Genomic DNA, 22935 nt, shown 5'->3' with positions numbered 1-22935 from the left:
TCGTCATGTCCCTGCCACTCTGAACCTGTGTCAATACCTTATAGGAATGCCTATATTTTCTAAAGAAAGAAGTAAAGACATCTAAATATTACTAAAACTATTACTCAGCAGCTTTCTATCTCTACTATGACAGTTTGGGTAAAAGCATGGCTATTTCATAACTGTTCATTTCTAAGTGATAAATGAAACAGATAATGACTGGGATCTGCATTTGAAACCAAGGTCTACATTTTCTCCAAAAGTCAAAGATATCAGGTCTTAACATAAGACTTAGTTTTGAGTTAATGACATAAATGAACCCAGACAACAGTGCTGACATCAAGACATCAAAACCTTGACTGTGGGTTTTTTTTCAAGAAGGCAGAATAGAGTAGGTGGATTTCCTCTTCCACGGCATGAATTCAAGAAAGCACACAGGCAGGCAGCTTCACAACAAGGTGGGTGAAAAAAAGCATTGGGGGAATTTACTTGGATTTAAATACTGGACATTCAAAGCAGATGAGGGACTCAGGAGATTGTATATAATAAAAATAAGAAAGAAATCCAGCTTCATAGTCACTGCTAAGGCTACATCACTAGCCAGAGTGGTCCCTCTGCAAGTAAAGTGTAGGGATAAGGGAATTAAAGGAACTCACATTTTTAGGGGGCCTGAGGTGTGTCTGGGTATGGAGAGTTCAGAGATCAAAGACACTGCCCAACTAAACTGAAAGGCATGCTGCACAATATCCTTGTGAGGGGAAGAAGTCACATCTCTCCCAGCTGCCTGTGGAGGACAGAGAAAAAAACATTTTGCAGCTACTGCACAGGGCTGGAAGCTGGGGGAGCTGATTCCTGGCAAACTCACACTGCATGACATAGAGTGAGCTTAAGTAACCAGGAGAAAATCAAATGCAGAGAAGGGTTTGCATATGAAGATAATGATCATGGAAACCCACCTAGCTTCCTCCCACCCCTTCCAACAGACTCAACTCATAGGCAAAGACATCCACAGAATGAAGGTTCAAGGATGGGAAAAAAAAACATATCATTCACCTGGATCTCATAAACAAGCTCATATCAGATAAAGTGGACTTTAAGCCAAAGTTAGTCAGAGGGACAAAGGAGGACATTTCATGCTGCTTAAGGGAATTATACATCAACAAGACATACAGTCATAAATATTTATGCCCAAAATAATGGACCATATACATATATCTAACAAACCCTTCTAAATTTCAAGAATCAAATAGACCACAACACAGTAATATGGGGTAACTTTAACATGCCTCTCTCATCACTGGATATATCCTCCCCTTCAGAAGAAAACCTAAATAAAGAAGCTACAGAACCCCCCAAAAATACAATTCATAATTTAGATTTAACAGACATATGTAGACTATTTCATTCATCCATGACCAAATACACTTTCTTCTCAGCAGTGCATGGATCCCTCTCTAAAATAGACCATATTTTAGGCCACAAAACATCTCATTCTATCAGATCATAATGGAAAGAAATTAAAAATCAATGATAAAAAATTGAAGCTGCTCTAACACATGAAGAACAAGTAATACACTATTGAATGACATATAGATAGCAAAAGAAATCAGGGTTGAAAAAAAAACACTTAAAAATAAATGACAATAGCAATAAAACTTATTGAAATATTGGTATAGGCAGTGATAATAGGAAAGTACTTTATATTGAACTCATTCATTAAAAGAATAAAAATCACTAAATAAATAAGTTAACATTACATTCAAAGCTTACAAAAAGAAGAACAATCAGGAGGCTGAGGCAGGAAGACTGTGAGTTCAAAGCCAGTCTCAGAAACTTAGCAAGGCACTTACCAACTCAGCAAGACCTTGTCTCTAAATAAAAAAAAAATCTGTAAAATGGGTTAGAGATGTGGCTCAATGGTTAAGCACCCCCGAGATCCATGCCCAGTACCAAAAATAAATAAATAAATAAATAAGGAACAAATAAACACCAAAAGTAGTAGAAGACAGGAAAGACAGAAAAAATCTTTAAAATCAGAGCCAAAAATCAATGAAATTAAAGCAAAAATAAATAAATATCAATAAAACAAAATTTGATGAAATTTGGTTTTTTGAAAAAAATAAAGAAAATTGATAAAACCTTAGCCAAGCTAACAAAGAGAGAGAATTCTCAAATTATTAAAATTGGGGATGAAAAAGAAAATTTGACAGACAAATATCATACTGAAATATAGATGATAATCAGAAAGTATTTTGAAAATAAAACAGAAAATTTTGAAGACATCAACCAATTTCTAGATATCTGGGACCTATGACCTCCCAAAATTGAATTGTGAGGACATAGAAAATTTAAGCAGATCAATTTCAATAATGAAATTGAAGACACCATCAAAAGTCTACCAACAAAGAAAAGCCCAGAACCAGACAGATTCTCAGTTGAGTTCTCCCAAGACCGTCAAAGAAGAACTCCAATCCTCTTCATTCTATAAAGATAGTATTACCCAGATTCCAAAAATAGTCAAAGACATATTAAGGAAAGAAAATTTCAGACCAATATCCCTGATGAACACAGATGCAAAAATTCTTAATACTGTCAACTCACATACAAAAACATATTAAAAAGTAGTGCACCACGATCAAGTGATGTTCATCCCAGGGATGCAAGGTTGGTTCAACACACATAAATCAGTAAATGTAATTCATCACATCAATAGACTTAAAAACAAGAAACATATGATCATCTCAATAGATGCAGGAAAAATTGAACAAAATACAGCATCAATTCATGTTCAAAACACTAGAAAATCTAGGGATAGTGGGGATGTACCTCAACATTATAAAGGATATATATCATGTTAAAACCAAGGCCAACATTCTTTTTTTAAAAAAAAATCTATTTATTTATGTGTTTTTAGTTTTAGGTGGACACATTATTTTGTTTTTATGTGGTGCTGAGGATTGAATCCAGTGCCCCATGCATGTCAGCAAGCACTCCACCACTGAGCCACAACTCTGGTACCAAGGCCTACATTCTAAATGGAGAAAAATGGAAAGAATTCCCTTTAAAAGCTGGAACTAGACAAGCATGTCCTCTTTCACCATTTCTATTCAACACAGTCCTGGAAACTCTAGCCAGAGCAATTAAGCAAACCAAAGAAATTAAAAGATTAAGAATAGGAAAAGAAGAGCTCAAACTATCCCTCTTTGCTGATGACATGATTCTATATTTAGAAGCCCCAAAAACTCCACTAGAAAACTTCTATGCATAAATATGCATAAACAAATTCAGCAAATAGCAGGATATGAAATTACCACCCATAAATCAATTGCATTCCTATACACTCACCTGAAAAAGAAATTAGGAAAACCATCTCATTCATAATACCCTCAAAAAATATTTAGGAATAAATCTAACAAAAGAGGTAAAATACTTCTACAATGAAAATTACAGAACTCTAAAGAAACAAATTGAAGAAGACCTTAGAAAATAGAATGATCTTCCATGTTCTTGGATAGGCAGAATTAATATTGTCAAAGTGACCATACTACCAAGAGTGCTAGAAAGATTTAATGCAATCCCCATTAGTATTACAATAACAATCCAAATGGAAATAGAGAGAGCAGTTATGAAATTCATTTGGAAAAATAAGGAGCCTAAAATAGCCACAGTGATTCTTAGCAAGAAAAGTGAAGAAGAAGCCATCACAATATAAGAACAATGTACTACAGAGGCATAGTAACAAAAACAGCATGGTATTGGTGCCAAAATAGATATGAAGACCAAAGAAACAGAATAGAAGACAGAGATACCAACCCACATAAACACAATAAATATAAATGCCCTTTATATTTCCTACTGGAGGAACTGTTTGTGATTACAGTGGCTTAGAATAGTGTAGTATACATTTCATACTGAACTTTATTAACCAATGTTGACTAAAATAAGAATACTATTGTATTATTATTTCAAATGAAAATATATGTGTATTCATTTGTTCATAAAATAAACCTTATTAATACTGTAAAGATAATATGATCCCATGTTGATAATTTCAATAACTAGAACCAGCTCAGTTTGGCATGTTAGGGTTACCATGTCATAGTGCTCACAAATACAGATATACTGTTGGTAATGAAACAAATTAAATCTTTGAAACTAATATGTCAGTTAACAAAATGAATTGGTAAATGTGACTGGATGTAATGTGAATTTCTGACAAATAAGCACTGAAATACCTAAAATGTATTAAATTATCATTTTAAACATCTTTTTGATGATGCAAAGAGTACTGTAAAATTATTTCATACAAAGTGAACATTTAGACTGACAGGAACATGAGCATAAACTTCTTCCTAAAATGAAGCTTAGCAATGACAGTGGATGAGACTCTTTTATATATAGGCACTGACTGAATTGCAATGCTAACAGTTTCTGCCACATCTTTTCAAGGGCTTGGATCAGTTGAATTCAAATTTTAAAGCTCAGCATTGTCAATATGCCCTTCTTAAGAGTCAGCAATAAGTTCAACTTCATGACTAATGATCACATTTTATACATTTTCTTAATAAGAAGTATGGGAATATATACAGCCAAGAAAACCATGAAGCACATGTACTCCACATATAAAGTTTAATTTCAAGGGCTTCAGAGGGAAAATTAAACTTTTCTTAGCTTGTAAGCAAAAACTGTGATGTGGAAAACCTATTTTCCGTAACAGACTGGTCAGAGACCACCACAAGACTATTTAACAGTTAGAATTAGTAAAATGCCCATTAAAGTGGTATGTCCTCTCATCTGTAGGAGACTAGTAAGGCATAATCCTACAAATGTGATGGTTACTCTTTATGACTAAAAACACACTGAATATACTGTATTATGTAAGAGATGGTTTTCTAAAACCTGTGGAAAAGAGACACACTAGACTGTCTAAGAAACACAGAGGTTTGAAGACAGTGAAGTCTGAAAAAAGACTTGGAGAGCAATTGATAGTTGAGGGCCAAGACAAATTAAGGAAAGGGAGTATGGGAGCCTGAGGACACTGCATAACTATACCTGGACACCAGACCTAGTGTTATATCTGAAAAGACGAATGTGGGACCTGTTATGGGAAAAGGGATTCTCCATTTCCAATGCCAATATACCTCCCAGAGGACAAGGTCTAGATTCCTCAGGCCTCTGGCACAGGAACGTGTATTCCTATAATACTGGCAATCCAGTAGTATAGATTAGAGATGTAGTTAAGTATAATAAAATGAAGAAGCAAAACATGCTCTTTCAGCCACTGAAACACATGCTTAACTCTTATATTTACTACCTATGCTGCTGGTTTGGACAAGACATAACCTGTATAGATAATATACTCACAGTTTGCTATAAGGATTGGATTCATCTGTTTAAGAATACTATCAGAATATCTGATTTTGATAATAACAGTTGGTGATAATTTAGAGAAATTGGTCTCCCAATAAATTTTTGTGAAATGTAAAAAAAGAATATCTGGCATCCAACAAATTCACCTTCTTTATTTCTTCCCTTTTCCTTCTCCTTCTCCTTCTTCTTGTCTCTGGCTTAAAGCAGTCACACTCTATATATCTCTGGCCAAGGAAATTAATCTCCTATGCCTCAGCTTCCTTTTCTGCATTGAAACACCTAGTAAGTCTTTAAATATACTTTCCTTTATGAATCTATGATATGTAAAATGTACCTCAATGTTTGTAAGAGTGTCTTATTTACATATTTAATATGTAAGGTACACATAATCATTACTGCAATTCTATTATACTGTGTTGATTGCTGTTAAATTTTAGCTATTATTAATTGGACAAAAACTTGTAAACTACTTTGTGGTTGATGAGACCTAGTAAACACATTCTCAGTGAACTTACATATAGGACTTCGAGTATTTTTAGGCTTTCAACCTATCCTGGTCTCCTAAAAGTGCTTTGCCATCTACTCCCTCTCTCTGGAGGGGCCAGTTAAGTGTTAGCAACCTCCATGTCACTTCAGCTGAGGCAGGTGAACTGAGCCTTTGCCCACGTTCCTGGTTCCTTCAGATGCTGCAAGAGTTGGTTTAGCACACAGGAGTTCCTAGTCCCTGAGCCTGTGCTCACTCCTTTCAGTCAACACCAGGACTGTTTCCAGTATGAAATTACACACAGCAGTGCTTTCATTTTTTATTATTTAAATATTTCAGGGATGAGGGATGATTAAATATGTATTCTGTAAGATATAAAAGGATATAGAAAACACTCAAGGGAACTCAGTCAAAAATATAGACTTTGAGTTTATATTATATTATAATTATATTTATATTATAATATATTAAATTATATTTATTATATTATAAACTCAAAATTCTTTGAGTTTCTATTCTTATAGAGAAAACTATATAGATATTTGGGGACAAGTACATGGAGTGCTACACATGTGGCATATGTTAATGGTGCCTACCTGGCAGGCCACTCTCTTCATTTTATTATACTTAACTACATCTCTAATCTAATCACGTGCTGGGTACATGAGGGCCAGGCTGCTTACCCTGTAGGCACAGTGCCCTGGGCTTGAGGCCACATTTTGTGGTCTCAGGGGCTGCTTATCCTGTAGGCACAGCCCCCTGAGTGTCAGGCCACATGTACGGCCCACTCCTCAATTGGTAAGGACAGTTGTCCAGAACTTGTATTGTTGCCTATAATCTCCTTAACTACTGCACGAGTATACATACATGGTAACTACGCAATAAAATCAGACCTGCTTCCAGCTTGGTCTCAGGAGGTCTTAATTCATGACTCCACAGCCATAATCTACCCTGTTCTGTGGACCTCCTCAGGACAAGACAGAGCCCACGTATAGCTAAACTTGGGGGTAATAAAACCATGGAACTGAAATAACAAGGAGCACATGTACCAGGGACTACCACCTCAGGATGACTTGCACTTCTACTGTTGAAGAATATCTGTGCCCTCATGATGGGGTAATTCACCTATCAGGTATTGAGCCCATGAATTAATTCCTGTCACTTTCCCTTCAGGTCATGTAAAAATAACAGTTAGCATTTATTGGGCAGGGGGTTGGTAATGCCTGATCTTACATCCATTTGTGGTCACATTTACCAACTACAGACTTGCCCGTAGGTTGAGGCCTCACAGAATTAAAGAACACGTGAGGTACTGGAATGAGTCAGAAATTCATATTTTTTGTTGTGATGGTTTGATTTACTATACTACTCAGTGGAAGTTATTCACCCTGAAAGCATTAACCCACCTACACAAAGCCATGAGCCATGAAGGATTTGGTTCAGGCTTGCAGTTTGTTAAAATAGCACCCTGTAAGCAAGTTTAGGTATCAGGTTTTCCAGAAAGTTTTTAGCTAGTGGCAACTTGAGAAGGTAAAACGAAAGTTTCAAGCTTTGTAATTCTCATGTGATATAAGAATCACAACCATCAACATTACCTGAGAGCTTTCAGAATGCAGAATCTGAGATCCCACCAAATAGCTATGACAACCATATCTCACCTGCCCCATTATTGTCATTGTTGTGCTCTCATTCCTTCTGGCCCTCATTCAGTACAGTCAATCTGAATCATCTTTGGGGGAGGAGGGCCGGAAGGTACCAGGGATTGAACTCAGGAGACCCAGTAGTGTTTAACAACTGTGCAACATCCTCAGCCCTTTTTATTCTGAAACAAGATCTCACTAAGTTACTTAGGGCTTCACTAAATTACTGAGGTGCTTTGAATTTGTGATCCCCCTGTCTTAGCTTCCCGAGTTGCTGGGATGACAGGCATCTGCCATCACACCCAGCAAATAAAATCATACCATTTTTCAGTACAAATAAAATCATACCATTTCCTCATAAGTCACATGCCCATTCCTAAATTATTCTTCCCCACCTTTTAGAACTATGATAAATTTTTCATAGCACTGTTCGTCCTCTCCACCAATCTTATGCAATTTTACATTTGTGTGATTATTTTATTAATACCTGAATAGAATTCATGCCTGTTCTTCAATCACCGTAATACCCCCAGTATGTCTGTCACATAGAAGAATCCAATATATATTCTCTAATGAATTATTGTTCTTATATGTAAAATTATCAGAGTGAGATACTAAAAAAGTTAATCCTGCAATCTTGATCCCTGCCCCCAAAAAGTCTAATGCTGAAAGTGGAAGTCCAATGACTTCAAAGTCCCTTGTTGATTATCTAATCTGTGTTTCTGAAAGGCTACCAAAAACAAAAGAGAAATCACTTCCTTATCATGCTCTGGGAAAAGTGACACAGGAAAAAGTGTGTGAAAACTCTCAAGGGAAAGTTGAGGGGAACTCTGGCTGATTGTGAAGATGGAGAGCAGGATGTATTCAAAAAGAAGAGTAAAAATTCAAAGAGGGCTCAGTAAAATATGAACTGGGTTTGAATGTCAACCAGATACATCTATCTCCCAAGGAAGGGAGTCACCTCCTAGGACTTTGAACTGGGAAGAGCAAGAAACAGAATAACTCAAAAGAATTACAATAAGAGCAACAAGAAGGCAGGAGGCACCTATTTCAGAGAACTCCCCAAATTTCGAGCCACTAAGAACCCTATTGGCAGACTTTCAAAAGATCAAAACATTGGCAGAAGGGGAGAAGGATTTGCCAGAATAATATACCAAACATTGACAAGAAATCTATGCTATTTAAGCATATTCATATAAAAATACAGTTGTTGTGGTACAGGTCACTCAGAAAACTCACCAAGTCCCAAGTTTATCCAAAGTGAACAGTCTTTATTCCAACTGGTTGGGACTGCTTCCCACAGGATCAAATTGTCTCTGCAAAAAGCAGCCCCAAGCCTGAGCATTTTAGAATATTTAAAAGCAAAACCCACATCCCGGTTGATGTAGCTACAAACAAGCAGGTACAGAAGCTGAACTGGGCAGTTAGCAAGACAATGCAACAAGTACATTTATATTTCCCACAGGCATTTCCAAATTGGCATAGCAGCAAGCAAGAAGAAGGGAAGTGCATCAAAATGACCCTAGTTCAGTACAAGTTAAAGAATGGTTACTAATGTCTAGACAATCTCTGACAAGGTACATTTGCCCAAGAAAAATGGAAATGAAAGAGAACGATTTTACATAAGAACTGCTATTTTGTGTTGCCAAGTATACTATTCTAGGTAACTCTTAATGGGTACAGAGGCAGGGCTTTCCCATGGGAGAAGCATTTTTTTTTACATGATATGGAGTCCCAGGGTAAAATGGAGTCTGTTTGGTCATTGCATGGTCCATAACACAGTAAGAGTTCTTGCCCCAAGAGGGTAATATTAACAGCCCTGCCATATCTCATACTACAGTAACATCTAGAGAGTGAAGTAACACACTAATATGAGTATTTCCAACCCCAATGGATGTTAAACCATATAACATCTTTATTTTTAAAGGTTTTTTAGCTGAAAAAAAACCTTGAGGATTCAGCCAATATAAATGTAGCAATATGAAAAAGGATACTTTCATCAGTTAAAGAATAGTGGATATTCCTCCTGAAAAGAAAACAAAGCTAGGATTTTTTCATTTTAAAACAGGGTATGAAGAAAATTTTTTGTAAGTGAAAGATCCAACTTAAACTAGATGTTTTCTCCTCTTTCATTTCCAGAACCTCTCAAGATTGTAGTTAATGAATAACAGGGCTATATCTATAATAGGAAACAATTTGTTCAGGGATGTGGGCATAGATGACTTAACTATACCGGTAGAATAAATTTTTTTAAAAAGTTAGCATCTTGGAAAGGATGCAGGTAGAAACGAAAGAATAGATGGAAGGAAAGGCGGGGTTTAATAGATTCATTATGTAAAGCAGGGAGTCAGGAAATGCTGTCTAAAGTCAATAAAACAAGAAATAGAAGACATATGAAAATGTGTAAGTTAATAGTGACATGATTATCAAAAAAGATAGGGAAAATAGAGTTTAAAGATGGAGTAAGAGAGCAAAATCCTCATATGTTACCTATTATCTGCCATAGCAAGGACACAGATAAAGTTTAAAGATGAAAACTAAAGCCTGGTCTCTGCAGTTTTACTTAGAGAGATAAAACAATAAGCATAGGATTCTCTGGCAGAGAGATAGGATGGGGAGAGTGGGACTCAGGATTAATATATTTCCTGTTTTACAAAAAGTACAACAAAGTTTGTCCAAACCTTCTACACACGGTTGTAGGGTTTTTAAACTATGTTGTCTTGTAAAGTTTTGTAAAATTCATAACATAAAATACTCTTTTAAAAACTTCAATAAACCAACTTTAGAAGTAGCAGTATAAGGAAATAATTCATATCTTTGCTTACAGACAATTTTAGAAAATTATATGTGAGGTCCTAAGTAGGGTGCATTTCATGCCAAAAATAAGATAGGGACACTCTTCCTCATGCTAACATTGCCTCCCCTCATTTACTAGAACATGTATCCTATCATTGGTCTCACTTATATCCCACATGCCCCTACCCCACTTTCTTCTTCTATGGTATACTGAAAGGAGTATCAATTGGGAATAAGACATCTTGGTTTAGGTTATAGTTTTGCTATTCATGCTCTGTGTAGCTAGGGTTAAGCTAGTTCTCTTAATGAAAAAGCAGTGTCTCCCTCACTAGTAATCTTTCAGAACTAAATGATACAATATATATTTGAATGCACAAATATGTGGATGCAGTATTTTACACACAGTAATTATTCAATAAATAGACATTCTCACTGAGAAAGAATAATGAAGAGCACATAGTAAGATAATCCAAACAAAATTTTTGGAATTCAGATATTATACATTCCATTTCCGTCTATGATCCCAAGCTCTTTTCATCCAAAAACCTAGAGAAACTCTGGAATTTATACTGTAGTAATGAGATCACCACACTTTTGCATCTGTAAATGTCTAGTTTGCAGACAATCATTGTGCATACATTGATTTACTGTTTACATTTGTTTAGACCATGAAAGCACTTTCAGGACAGGAAGAATACCTTATATTTCTTAAGAGTTCTCAGAATCTAGCAATAGACCATTCAGTGGATAGCTGATCAAGAGAGGTTATGCTACTCGTTTCATTTCAGATTCTTGAGACTGAGGCTTTATGCACAATTAGAAAAACACACTTAGAAAAAAAACTGAGTTAACCAAATCCATTGTACAGCTTATAATGAAATAACATTTTTTATTGTTAAAATTGTGAGAAATATATGTGGCAGATAGCTGGTTATCTACCACTATCTGAATTGAAACAGATTGTTTCTTACATATTTAGGAGGCTAATTGCCAGGGTTAGTTGCAAAAGAACTTGTTTATTTTGCTCAATAAAGTCATTTTATCACTTACAATGTCTGCCATTTTGTCACTGCAATATCATTAGTAGGGACTGACAGGATACTTTGGTATCTACCAGTTCTCTCTGAAATTAAAAATGCATATTGGAGGTTAAAAGATATGTTAAATTTGTCAACTGACACCTTTGGGATATGTTGATGGGCTCCAAATATTAGGCAATTCATACACTGGGGTCAAGCCTCTGCATCTGTGATGGGAAAGCCAAGTTCCCAGGGCCAGGTCCTCGGGTTTGTTTCTGTTCTCTCCCCTCAGAAATGAGGATTACTCTGTGAGTGTTGGCAATGAATGACTGAGCCATCAGTTTTACTGAATCTTTCTGGATGCACATTTCACAGTAAACCTAACCTCTAGGACACCATGAAATTAATGATTTCGTGGGGAAAGAGCAGTGAACTTTGGAGGATGAGTCACTCTGTCCTCTATGAGCTGAGCTGGTGGTGCTGTCCACTCATAGCCTTATGCTTCAATGGACTTCTCAAATCAACTTCTCAGAAACAAGGGGTTTTTTTTGGCCTGGATTTCATTAGAACATCCATATAACTAATATTAAAATAGAGCTTTCTCATCTTCACAAATTTTCCAAAGATCATTCTAAAAAATGTTTTTGGAGATAAACAATAAAAGGACTTTTTGAGATTTGGTGGTGAGAGTTAGGCAAAAAGAGAAGAAGGAAGCATCAGAAAATGTCTTGACTTTTACTACTGGAATCTAAACGAAACAGATTCTACCAGAACGTGTTTATGATGGTTTATTTCCTTATTCCACAAATGTTAATGGAACACTAATTACATTTTAGGCATTGTTATAAACACCAGGGGTTAATAAAAAGAAAATCATAGTTAGTCCTGGATATCATGGAACTTGTAGTCTAGTGAGGAATGTAAGTTAAAAGACTATATATGTGTTATGGTTTGGGTATGTGGTGTCCCCTAAAAGCTCACATGTGGGATGATGCGAGAATAATCAGAGGTTAAATTATAAGAATTGTATCTTAATCAGTGGATTAATCCATTTGATGCATTAATAATTTGAATGATTTAATGGATGGTAACTGTAGGCAAGTAGCATGTGGCTGAAGGAGGTAGGTCATTAGGGTTTATATTTTTTCCATGGAAAATGAAACTTGCTCTTTCTCTCTCTCTCTCTCTCTCTCTCTCTCTCTCCTTCCTGGCCATCATAAACTGAGCATCTTTGCTCCACCCCACCCTTACACCATGATGTTCTGCCTCACCTTGAGCCTAAATCAATAGAGTCAACCAAGCATAGACTGAACCACTGAAATGGGAAGCGCAAAATGAACTTTTCCTCCTATCAGCTGTTCTTGTCAGGTATTTGGTCAAAGCAATGAAAAGCTAATATACACATAACATATCTATGTAATGTATATGTTATATATATGTATAGGTTATATGTAACATATAAAATGATATATATATGATATATATCAAATTTATAGTGTATGTATATATAATATTTTATATACACACATATATAAAATATGTTAGGTAGTTACAAGGGCTTTACAGAGTAACCAAAAAGGATAGAGGTAAAAAGAGCTTGAGGAGGTATTATTTTACTTAGAGTGGTCAGGAAAGTTGTCTCTGATAAAGGTGCTATTTGAGGATTTAAACAAAGTAATGATCAGAGTAAAGCATATTCCAGCCTGAGAGAATAACAACTGTAAAGGCCCTTATGTTAGCTTGGTATATTTCAAGAACATCAAAAAGGCCAGTAGTCAGACTACAGTAGAATGAGCAAAAGACAGAATGCTGAAGATAAGGCTACAGAAGTGGAAGGAAATTAGATCATACAAGGAGGCCACTGGGCTTCCTTCCAGGTTAAAGAGAGAAGCTTCCAAAAGGCAGGAGCAGAGATGTGTCATGATACAATGCATGTGTTTAAAAGATCATTTCAGCTTCAAGGAGGAGAAGATACTTAAAGACAAGCTTAGAAGCAGGAAGACAACTGGGAAGCTACATCAAGAATCCATGAGAGGGCTGGGGATGTGGCTCAAGTGGTAACACGCTTGCCTGGCATACACAAGGTGCTGGGTTCCATCCTCAGCACCACATACAAATAAAATAAAGATGTGGTGTCCACTGAAAATAAACATTAAAATCTCTCTCTCTCTCTCTCTCTCTCTCTCTCTCTCTCTCTCTCTCTCTCTCTCTCAAAAAAAATAATCCATGAGAGGGATGACATTGGTTTGATACACAATGACAGAGAAGAAGGAGGTAGATTTGGACAGATTCTGCATATACTACAAAGGATTTGACAATGTAACAATTATGTGGTATAAGACTAAGAGGCCAAAGTTGTTGGCCTGAGAAAATGAAGAAGGATGTTGCGAATTACTGTGATAAAAATTAGAAAAAAAATTAGTCAAGATTCCATTTAAACTACCTGTAACTGAGAAGAAATATAAGACATAAATATAAAAATAACCAATGAATAAAATATCACCTCTAATTAGATGTGCTTAAGTTTAAAAACTTATAAATGAAAATTATATTACATTTTATAATTGATTCCAATGTAAATAAATGAATAAATAATATAAATATTAAAAAGTAAAATGGTATATTAAATGCACTTTCCAACTAAAGAGAACATTGTAAAAATGTTTATACGCATAGAGGGTTGCTCATGGTTGAAATTGGTAATTGATTGTTATTAATGCCATTAAAGAAATAAAGTCAGTAATATTTATTATAAAAACAGTTTAATATTACATATTTCCTTCATTGGAAGTGACAACAATATGACTCTCCTGAGATAACAGCTTAAGATTTTGCTTTTCCAATCCTTAGCAGGAAGTGAAGCAGGTGGCATTGCTGTACCAGACATTAAACTATACTACAGAGTAATAGTAAAAAAACAGCATGGTATTGGCACCAAACAGACTGGGAGACCAATGGCACAATAGATGACACAGAGACTAACCCACAAAATTAAAATTATCTTATATTAGATAAAGGTGCCAAAAACATGCACTGGAGAAAAGATAGCATCTTCAACAAATGGTGCTAGAAAAACTAGAAATTGTATGCAACAAAATGAAATTAAACCCCTATCTCTCACCTCACAATACTTAACTTAAAATGGATCGAGAACTTGGAATTAAACCAGAGACTCTGCATCTAATAGAAGAAAAAGTAGGTCCTAATCTTCATCATGTGGGGACTAGGCCTCAACTTCCTTAATAAGACTCCTATAGCACAAGAATTAAAACCAAGAATCAATAATTGGGATGGAATCAAACTAAAAGGTTTCTTCTCAGGAAAAGAAGCAATCTATGAGGTTTGCTCCTGGGACAAATTTTTACCCCACACACATCAGATAGGGCACTCATCTCTAGGACAAATGAAGAACTCAAAAAGCTAAGCACTAAAATAATCATCATCATTATCATCATCATCCAATCAACAAATAGGTCAAGGACCTGAACAGACACTTCTCAGAAGAGGATATATAATCAATCAACAAATATATGAAAAAATGCTCACCATCTCTAGAATTCAGAGAATGCCAATCAAAACTACTCTAAGATATCATCTCACTCCAGTCAGAATGGCAGGTATTATGAAGACAAACAACAATAAGTGTTGGAGAGGATGTGGGGGAAAAGGCACATTCATACATTGCTAGTGGGACTGCAAATTGGTGCAGCCAATATGGAAAGCAGTATGGAGATTCCTTGGAAATCTGGGAATGGAACCACCATTTGACCCAGCTATCCCTCTCCTTAGACTATACCCAAAGGACTTAAAACCAGCATACTACAGGGACACAGCCACATCAATGTTTATAGCAGCACAATTCACAATAGCTAAACTGTGGAGCCAACCTAGATGCCCCTCAGTGGATGAATGAAATTTTTAAAATGTGGCATATATACACAATGGAATTTTACTCAGCATTAAAAGAGAATAAAATCATAGCATTTGCAGGTAAATGGATGGCGCTGGAAAAGATAATGCTAAGTGAAGTTAGCCAATCCCCAAAAAACAAATGCTGAATGTTTTCTCTGATATAATGAGGCTGACTCATAGTGGGGTAGGGAGGGGGAACATGGGATAATTAGATGAACTCTAGATAGGGAAGAGGGGTGGGAGGGAAAGGCAGGAGGCAGGGGATTAGCAAAGTCAATGAAATGTGAGGGGCATCATTATCCAAAGTACACGTATGAAGACTCAAATTAGGTGGCAACATACTTTATATGTAAACAGAGATATGAAAAATTATAGTATAATTGTGGTATAAATTGTGATATGAAAAATTGTGTGTAATAAGAATTGTAATACAAAAAAAGTACATGTATAAAGGCATGAATTGGCATGAATATAACTCTATATACAAAGATATGAAAAATTGTACTCTATATGTATTATAAGAATTGTAATGTATTCCACTACCATGTATTTAAAAAAATAAAATCAATAAAAATTTAAAAAGTAAAAAAGTGTGCTAGCATTTAAAAAAAAACAGTTCCCCTTACAAAACAATATTCATTTCTATATTTTTTTTCACCAAAAAAGCCAGATAAAACCATCAAGATCACAATAAACTCAATAAATATTTGTTAATAACAAAAAGATTTTGCTTTTCTTGCCAGAGATAGCACAGTATAAATACACATTAATTTGTGTGTGTGTGTGTGTATATACCTAACTTTATATACATGTATCCAATATAACTCTCAATATATGAACATACATATATGTACATATACATATATATATAAATAGATATTCCAATTTAACACTACCATCCATGCTTTCATATGATCATGGCCCTGGGGGCACCACAAGTGAGAGACGAAGAATTGATTTCAGTCTACCAAACAGTACAAGTGTTTCCTCTCAGCACAATTCACAATAGCTAAACTGTGGAACCAACCTAGATGCCTTGCAATAGATGAATGGATTTTAAAAATGAGGCATACACACACAATATAATATTACTCAGCAAAAAAGAGAATAAAATCATGGGATTTGCAGGTAAATGGATGGAGTTAGAGTAGATAATGCTTAGTGAAGTTAACCAATACCCCCCCCAAAAAAACAAATGCCAAATGTTTTCTTTGATATAAGGAGGCTGAGTCATAGTGGGATAGGGAGCAGGAGTATTGGAGGAATAGAGAAACTCTAGGTAGGGCAGAGGGATTGGAGGGGAAAGGAGGGGGCATGGGGTAATTAATCATGGTGGAATGTGATGATCAAACGAATTGGTGTGAATATACTATGTATACAACCAGACAATATGAAAAATTGTGCTCTATATATGTAATAAGAATTGTAAAGCATTCTGCTGTCATATATAAATTTTAAAAATTTACATTGAAAAAGAAGATCCCTGTTGAATAATGGAACCATGTTGCAGAGTAACATGCATGATATAATAACTTTTCATGTAAAAATAAATAAATTATACATATTCTAGGTGAATGTATCAGTGAATGCATACCAAACAGAAAACAGCAATAACAAAGTGTTTACCTCCTACTAAGAGGTGGATTAATAGGTATCTTCAAACTTACAGATATTGTTATAAATTTTTTAACTCAAATAATCATGCATGATATAAATGAGAAGAAATAATTTAAAAATTAACTTCTAGAGGAACATAAAGTCTATTTCAAGGAGTGTAGTGGACATTTAGAACTTTTTTTTCCTGTCAATTATATTTTTCCATGCAATTCACCTACTTGATGCAATCTAGTGAAGCATTCACCCACTACCCTTTTCATCAGAGAGGCAAGTCCATTATACAATCTGGTATGTCAACATCTTTATCCCTCTGTCCATATTTTTTGTGTCAGAGGTTAACAAATATTTAATATAAGGTCAAATCACGCACTATTTTTTAAGTTATATCAAATTTACTTTAAGCTGCTATATAAAAACAAACATTTTGCACATGGATAACTACTATGGGATTTTTCCATACATATATGGAACACTCTGCTTATCAGAGCTCTCTTTTTATTTGGCTACTACTTTTGGTTGGATTTCTACCCAGTTGCATCCAAAATAGAGAAATACAGGAAAGGCATTGCTTAAACAGATATTTTCAATAGAATAAGTCAAATGAAAGAGAAACACTATCCCCCCTCCCCTTCCCTCACATCTTCTCTCTCTACCCCATCTACTGTAATTCATTTCTTGGCGGGGTTAGTAGCGGATAGGAAAGGTAGCAGAATACAACAGTTACTAATAGGGCATTATGTAAAATTGTGGATGTGTAACCGACGTGATTCTGCAATCTGCATTTGGGGTAAAAATTGGGAGTTCATAATCCACTTCAATCTAATGTATGAAATATGATATCTCAAGAGCTTTGTAACGTTGTGAACAACAAATAAAAAAAACAAAATAAAAAAAAAGAAAGAGAAACACTATGAGAAATGATATATTAGGACAGAGTGTTCAAAATTAAAGATGTGTAGTATAAGTTAGAAAGTAATCACTAAGGTAACAGAAGAAAAATTGTTTCATAAAAATATGAGCAAAGTACATCAAAGTGAACCTAAGGTAGGATATGAACTCTGGATGATAATGATGTGTCAATTTAGGTCCATTGATTGTAACAAATATACTACTATGATGCAGGATGCTGGTAATAGGGAGACTATGCATGTATGAGAGCAAGGGATATATGTAAATCTCCGTACCTTCCAATCAATTCTTCTGTGAACCTAAAACTGCTGTAAAAATGTCTTTTAAAAATTCAGTAAACAGATGGTACAAAAAGAAAAAAATAATGAGAATATATAGAATAAAGAGAAAACAAATAGCCATAAAGTAGATTTAAACACAACTATAACAAGAATCAAATTATACATAAATGATCTGTATTAGGGTTTTTATTGCTGCTACAGCAAATTACTGTAAACTTAGGGACTTAAAACAATGCAAATTTATTATTGAACAATTCAGTATTAATAAGTCAGGCACAGGTCTCATCTCACCCAACTAAAACCAAATTTAGGGCAGGATTTCCTTCTGGAGACTAAAAGAGAATGTGCTTCCTTGCTGACTGGGGTTGTTGACAGAATCCAGGCCCTTGTATATTTTAGGACTGACATCTCTTATCCTGCTGTCCATTACCCGAGGCCTGTTGGAGCTCCCAAACTGACTATATGCCTTTGTGCTAAAGGCCACCAAAAGTCAGAGTCCCTCTCACACTTTTAAGTCCACCTGCCTCTTCTTCTGCCTCAAAACTCTCTTACTTCTGGGAAATTTTCCCAGATTTTAGGGCTCATATCCTCCAATGAGGCCCACATGGAGATTTCAGAATCTCCCTTTTTGAAAGTCTGTTGATAACCTGATTCCATCTGAAAACTGAACTAGCATATTTACAGGTCCAGGGATCAGGGCATGGCCATTTTTAGGAGAACATTCATGTGCCTACCACAAAGTCTTAAAGACAGACCAGACTGGATGAAAAAGAAAGACCCAACTATATGGTGCCTACAGGAAGCCCACTTTAAATACAAAGCAACAATCTGTTAGAAGTTTTAAAAAAGAAAAAGAAAGGAAAAAAAAGAAATGATCAACCACCCTAACCCAAAAAGAGGGCGTCAGCAAAATGGCATTCTAGAGGACTCTACAAAGCTGTCCCTCCAGAAACAGGATTAAAAAAAAAAAAAATGGTAAACTTTCAGGATCAGCGGCTTTGAAATTCTGGATGACAGCCAAAAGACTGCAGCAACCAAGCAAGCGGTTCACCAGGAGGACACTCTAGAGAGCCTTGAGGCCTTTCCACTTACCTTGCAGGATCCCAACCCCAGCAGTGGCTTTGGAGATATGAGGCTGTGGACACAGTGTGGGCACCCGGTTCCAGAGGAAGAAGAGCAGAGGGAATTCAGTCTCCACCTGTCTGGGAGTTAGTTCCCTGAAGGACAGGTGCCAGTGGCTTGGCTTTGGTTCCCTTCACCCAGAAGTCTAGAGAATGAGCCACGCAGAGGTCTTTGCTCAGGAACGCTGGAAGGCAGGCTGGCGCAGGGCCTACGGGGCCTTCCAAGGGTCTCAAGCCTCCAGCCTAGCGCCCCCTGGCGGGTAAGGAGGGAAAGGCGGCCAGCCGGCAGGGGCGGCACTTAACGGCCGCCCAGGGCGCCAGCGACGGTTTTGACGGTTTTTCCGTTCAGTCGGGCACCACGCGCCACAGAAACCGTTGCTGGCTGGGGGACCGGCCGCTTTGCTGTCCTCCTGCGCCTCCGCCCCTCCCGCCACCTGAGGGGCGCGGCAACAGCCGGTCTCCAGGACCAAGCTCATGCCTGATCAGACCTGAACCCATGACCCTGAGGGCATCACCAAGCCCGCAGCTAGGAGTTTCCAGGGCCAACAGGGGACTAGGTGCTGTTGGTGAGTAGCTGGCTCTCTCCACAGGCATGGACGGTGCCAGGAGGACAACTGGAGTCGGAGGAGCCTGGCTCTGCCGCCAGAGGAACGTTTATGAATAGGCTCGAGTCACAGTCGACTCTTGGGCATATTTGCGGACCAAATCCAAAAGCACAGAACAAATGCTTACACTGGTACACTCACTGATATTTTAAACAAATAGAAAGATTCTGTTGGTATAGGAGGGAAGAAAGAGCGGTTCAAATGACAGATGCAATCAGAGTTCTTCACAAACTAGGGTATGCAGAGTACCTGGGAAAACGAAAATCACTCTGACCTAACATCAGCCTTACTCCTGCTTACTGTTGCACCCACCATAGCCCTGAAACTCAGATTCATGTGAATCTCGCTACCAATACCTCAATCCCTAACATAATATAGAAATACTATTTATACTAGCCACATTAGCCATGTTGTGTACTATATTCCCTGAACAGAATGAGCATCAAATTTTAAATATGCATCACTGGAGCACTACAATTTGTAGCACAATCTTTTATGTATGAAGTATCTCCAGCTATTATCCTTCTAACAGTTCTATTGATAATGGATTTTTACTAATTAATATTCAAGAACATGTATAAATAATCCTCCTAGCCTGACATCTACCCATAATATGATTGCTTTCAACACTTATTGAGCACCTTTTGATTTAACAGAAGGTGAATCAGAACTCATCTCAGGTTTTAAAGTTGAATATGCTGAGGCCAGAGAATCACAAGTTTGAGGCCAGCCTGGACAACTTACTAAGACCCTGTCTCAAAAATAATGTAGCTTGATTGTAGAGCACCTCTGGATTTAACCCCCAGTATCAAAAAAGAAAGGAAAATGCTTCAGGCCCATTCATAGATTCACAGTTGAATACACTAATAGCATTATAATAAACGCTTTAACTGTAGTTATTTTCCTATGAGCATTTCACAATCCCCATATATCAGGATCTTTACTACAAACTTTGTCATTAAAACTCTCTTTCTTTTTTAAAATATTTTTATTAGTTGTTCATGGAACTTTATTTTATTTTCTTATTTATATGCAATACTGAGAATCAAACCCAGGGCCTTGTTCATGCTAAACAAGCACTCTACCACTAAGCCACAACCCCAGCCCTAAAACTCTCTTTTTAACTGACATATCCTATCCATGATGTGTCATGGACCACCTTACATATCTATTATATACATATCTACCACTAACACTAGCCCTGTGTATGTGACACCTCTCAATACCCATTCTTCTGTCAAGCATTCCCTGCAAACATAAGAAATAATCTGATAATAGAAACACTGTGATAGAGTAAATAATAGAGTTTTAAGTCTTTTTCATTCCAGAGTTGTAGTTGTACTCTTAAGAACTCAAAATTCTTTATGCTACTAAATATATCACATTCTACAATAAGGTGATCTGAATAAGCCATCTGATTCAAACAATGGAAATACAAATGTCCCTTCCCATCCAGATAATAATTCCTTGTTTATAACTGCTGCATAGCCCTCTGGGTTACCATCTATAATAACACAGAGTTGTGAAAACCTTTCCTACCAGGTGCAATATCATAGGGGAAAAGATTCTATATTTTCCTTTGCAAACAACTGAATGACTCTTGCAAACTGTCTGAAATTGATACACAGGGGTTTAAAATATTTTGCATGTTTTACAGATGCTTTCAGATATATTTTTTAAAAGGCATAGACTAGTTTAATAAATAAAAACTATGGATTTCTTTAAGAACTTTGTGTCCCTCTCCTTGTGTTATTTTGGTCTTCATTTTCCACAGCATTTTCTAAGTTTTTTTGTTTATTTGACATTGTCTGTGGTTCATTTTATAAGATCAAATTGCTTGTGAGAGTCATTTCCATCAAAATTGTTTGCTTATTCACAGAATCAAGATACTCAATCAATCATTCTGTAGCAAAAAATGAATGAAAAATATTCTTGGTACTATAAGAATCCACCAATCCCTAAACACATTTCATGGAATCAAAATGTTAACACATAAATTGCAGACTGAGGACACTTCTGAAAGGTCACATCACTTAATAATGTATTTAATATGCTATTTTGAGAACTTGTTATCTCATTTGCCTGAATTTTCACAGCTGGTCTTATGTCATTAACCACCCAATATGGTTGTATTCCTATAACTAGTTTATAGTGTCACATGAAGTATAACTCTACAGAGAGTTGGTGACTTTTAGGAGAACACTATTAATAAAAAAAATAGTGAATACATCTTATCATGAAAAATATATTCATGGAATTTGATTTAGCATTCTGTTAGGGTTTAGACATCACATACCCCACAAAAGCTCCTATTAATGTAGGAATATTCAAAGGTGAAATGATTAGATTATGAAAAATTTAGCCTAATCAGTCCATCTTAGTGGACTGACTGGGTGGTACCTGTAGACATGTGGAGCATGGCTGGAGGAGGTGAGTCACTATGGGAACCTCCTGAAAAGGCTTTTTTTCCGTGTCTCTTTCTCTCTTTTTTTTTTTTTTCTCTGCTTCTTTGCTGCCATGAGGAGAGCAACTACTCTTTTATGAAACTATGAGTCCCAAATAAACTTTTCTTCCTCTAGGTTGTTCTTGTTAGGTATTTTGGTCATAGCAAAACAAATACCTGGTTAAAACACATACTTTTCTGCCAATTTTCTAAATTTATTTTGTCTCTTTATACAGAATCCTATTTCCCTTTTTTCCTATTACCTTAGAACCCTATTTCCTTCAATGTAAATTGTTCTTAAAATGTAATTTCAGTTTTCCAATTGCGTGATACTTCTTCATTAACTTCTGAGCTTACCAGTAGCCACAGGATTAGAGTCTAACCCTCAGTGTCAGGGAGTGATGACAGCGTCATGAAATGGCCTTCCTGCTATTTGGCTGTTACAGTCATCAGAATGTTAGAGCACCTTCAAACATCCTATCTTTTCTAAAGTACCAATATATACTGTTAGCCACATAACTAACTGTTGGAGCACTGGAACATACCTGAACTCATATTTTTTTTCCTTTTTTATTTGTCTTTTTTTTTTGGTAGTGGGGATTGAACTACCCAGAGAGATGCTCTGCCACTGACCTACACCCCCAGTCCCCTCCTTTTTTTATTTTTAGACAAGATCTTGCTGAGTTGCCAAGGTTGGCCTCCAACTCAACCTCCTGAGTAGCTGGGATTGCAGGTATACACCAATACACCCAACCATAC

General features: G+C 36.3%; 1 protein-coding gene across 27 annotated transcripts in view; it reads right to left on the bottom strand.

The window, feature by feature from the left end:
- The window catches only part of LOC120889783 (uncharacterized), a 259751-nt gene that overhangs the window by 133701 nt on the left and 103115 nt on the right, over positions 1-22935 (bottom strand). The window contains exon 1 of one of the 27 annotated variants that reach the window (XR_013438045.1): positions 19100-19486. The exons of 25 other annotated variants lie outside the window; for them this stretch is intronic. The gene's annotated coding sequence lies outside the window, so the exon portion shown is untranslated. Of the gene's footprint in view, positions 1-19099; positions 19487-22935 lie in introns of those variants that run through there. One more of the 27 variants, XR_013438047.1, reaches the window with a different exon arrangement.

Source organism: Ictidomys tridecemlineatus, chromosome 4, assembly GCF_052094955.1.
Source record: "Ictidomys tridecemlineatus isolate mIctTri1 chromosome 4, mIctTri1.hap1, whole genome shotgun sequence".
Taxonomy (NCBI): Eukaryota; Metazoa; Chordata; class Mammalia; order Rodentia; family Sciuridae; genus Ictidomys; species Ictidomys tridecemlineatus.
This window is presented reverse-complemented; position numbering and strand designations above follow the sequence as displayed.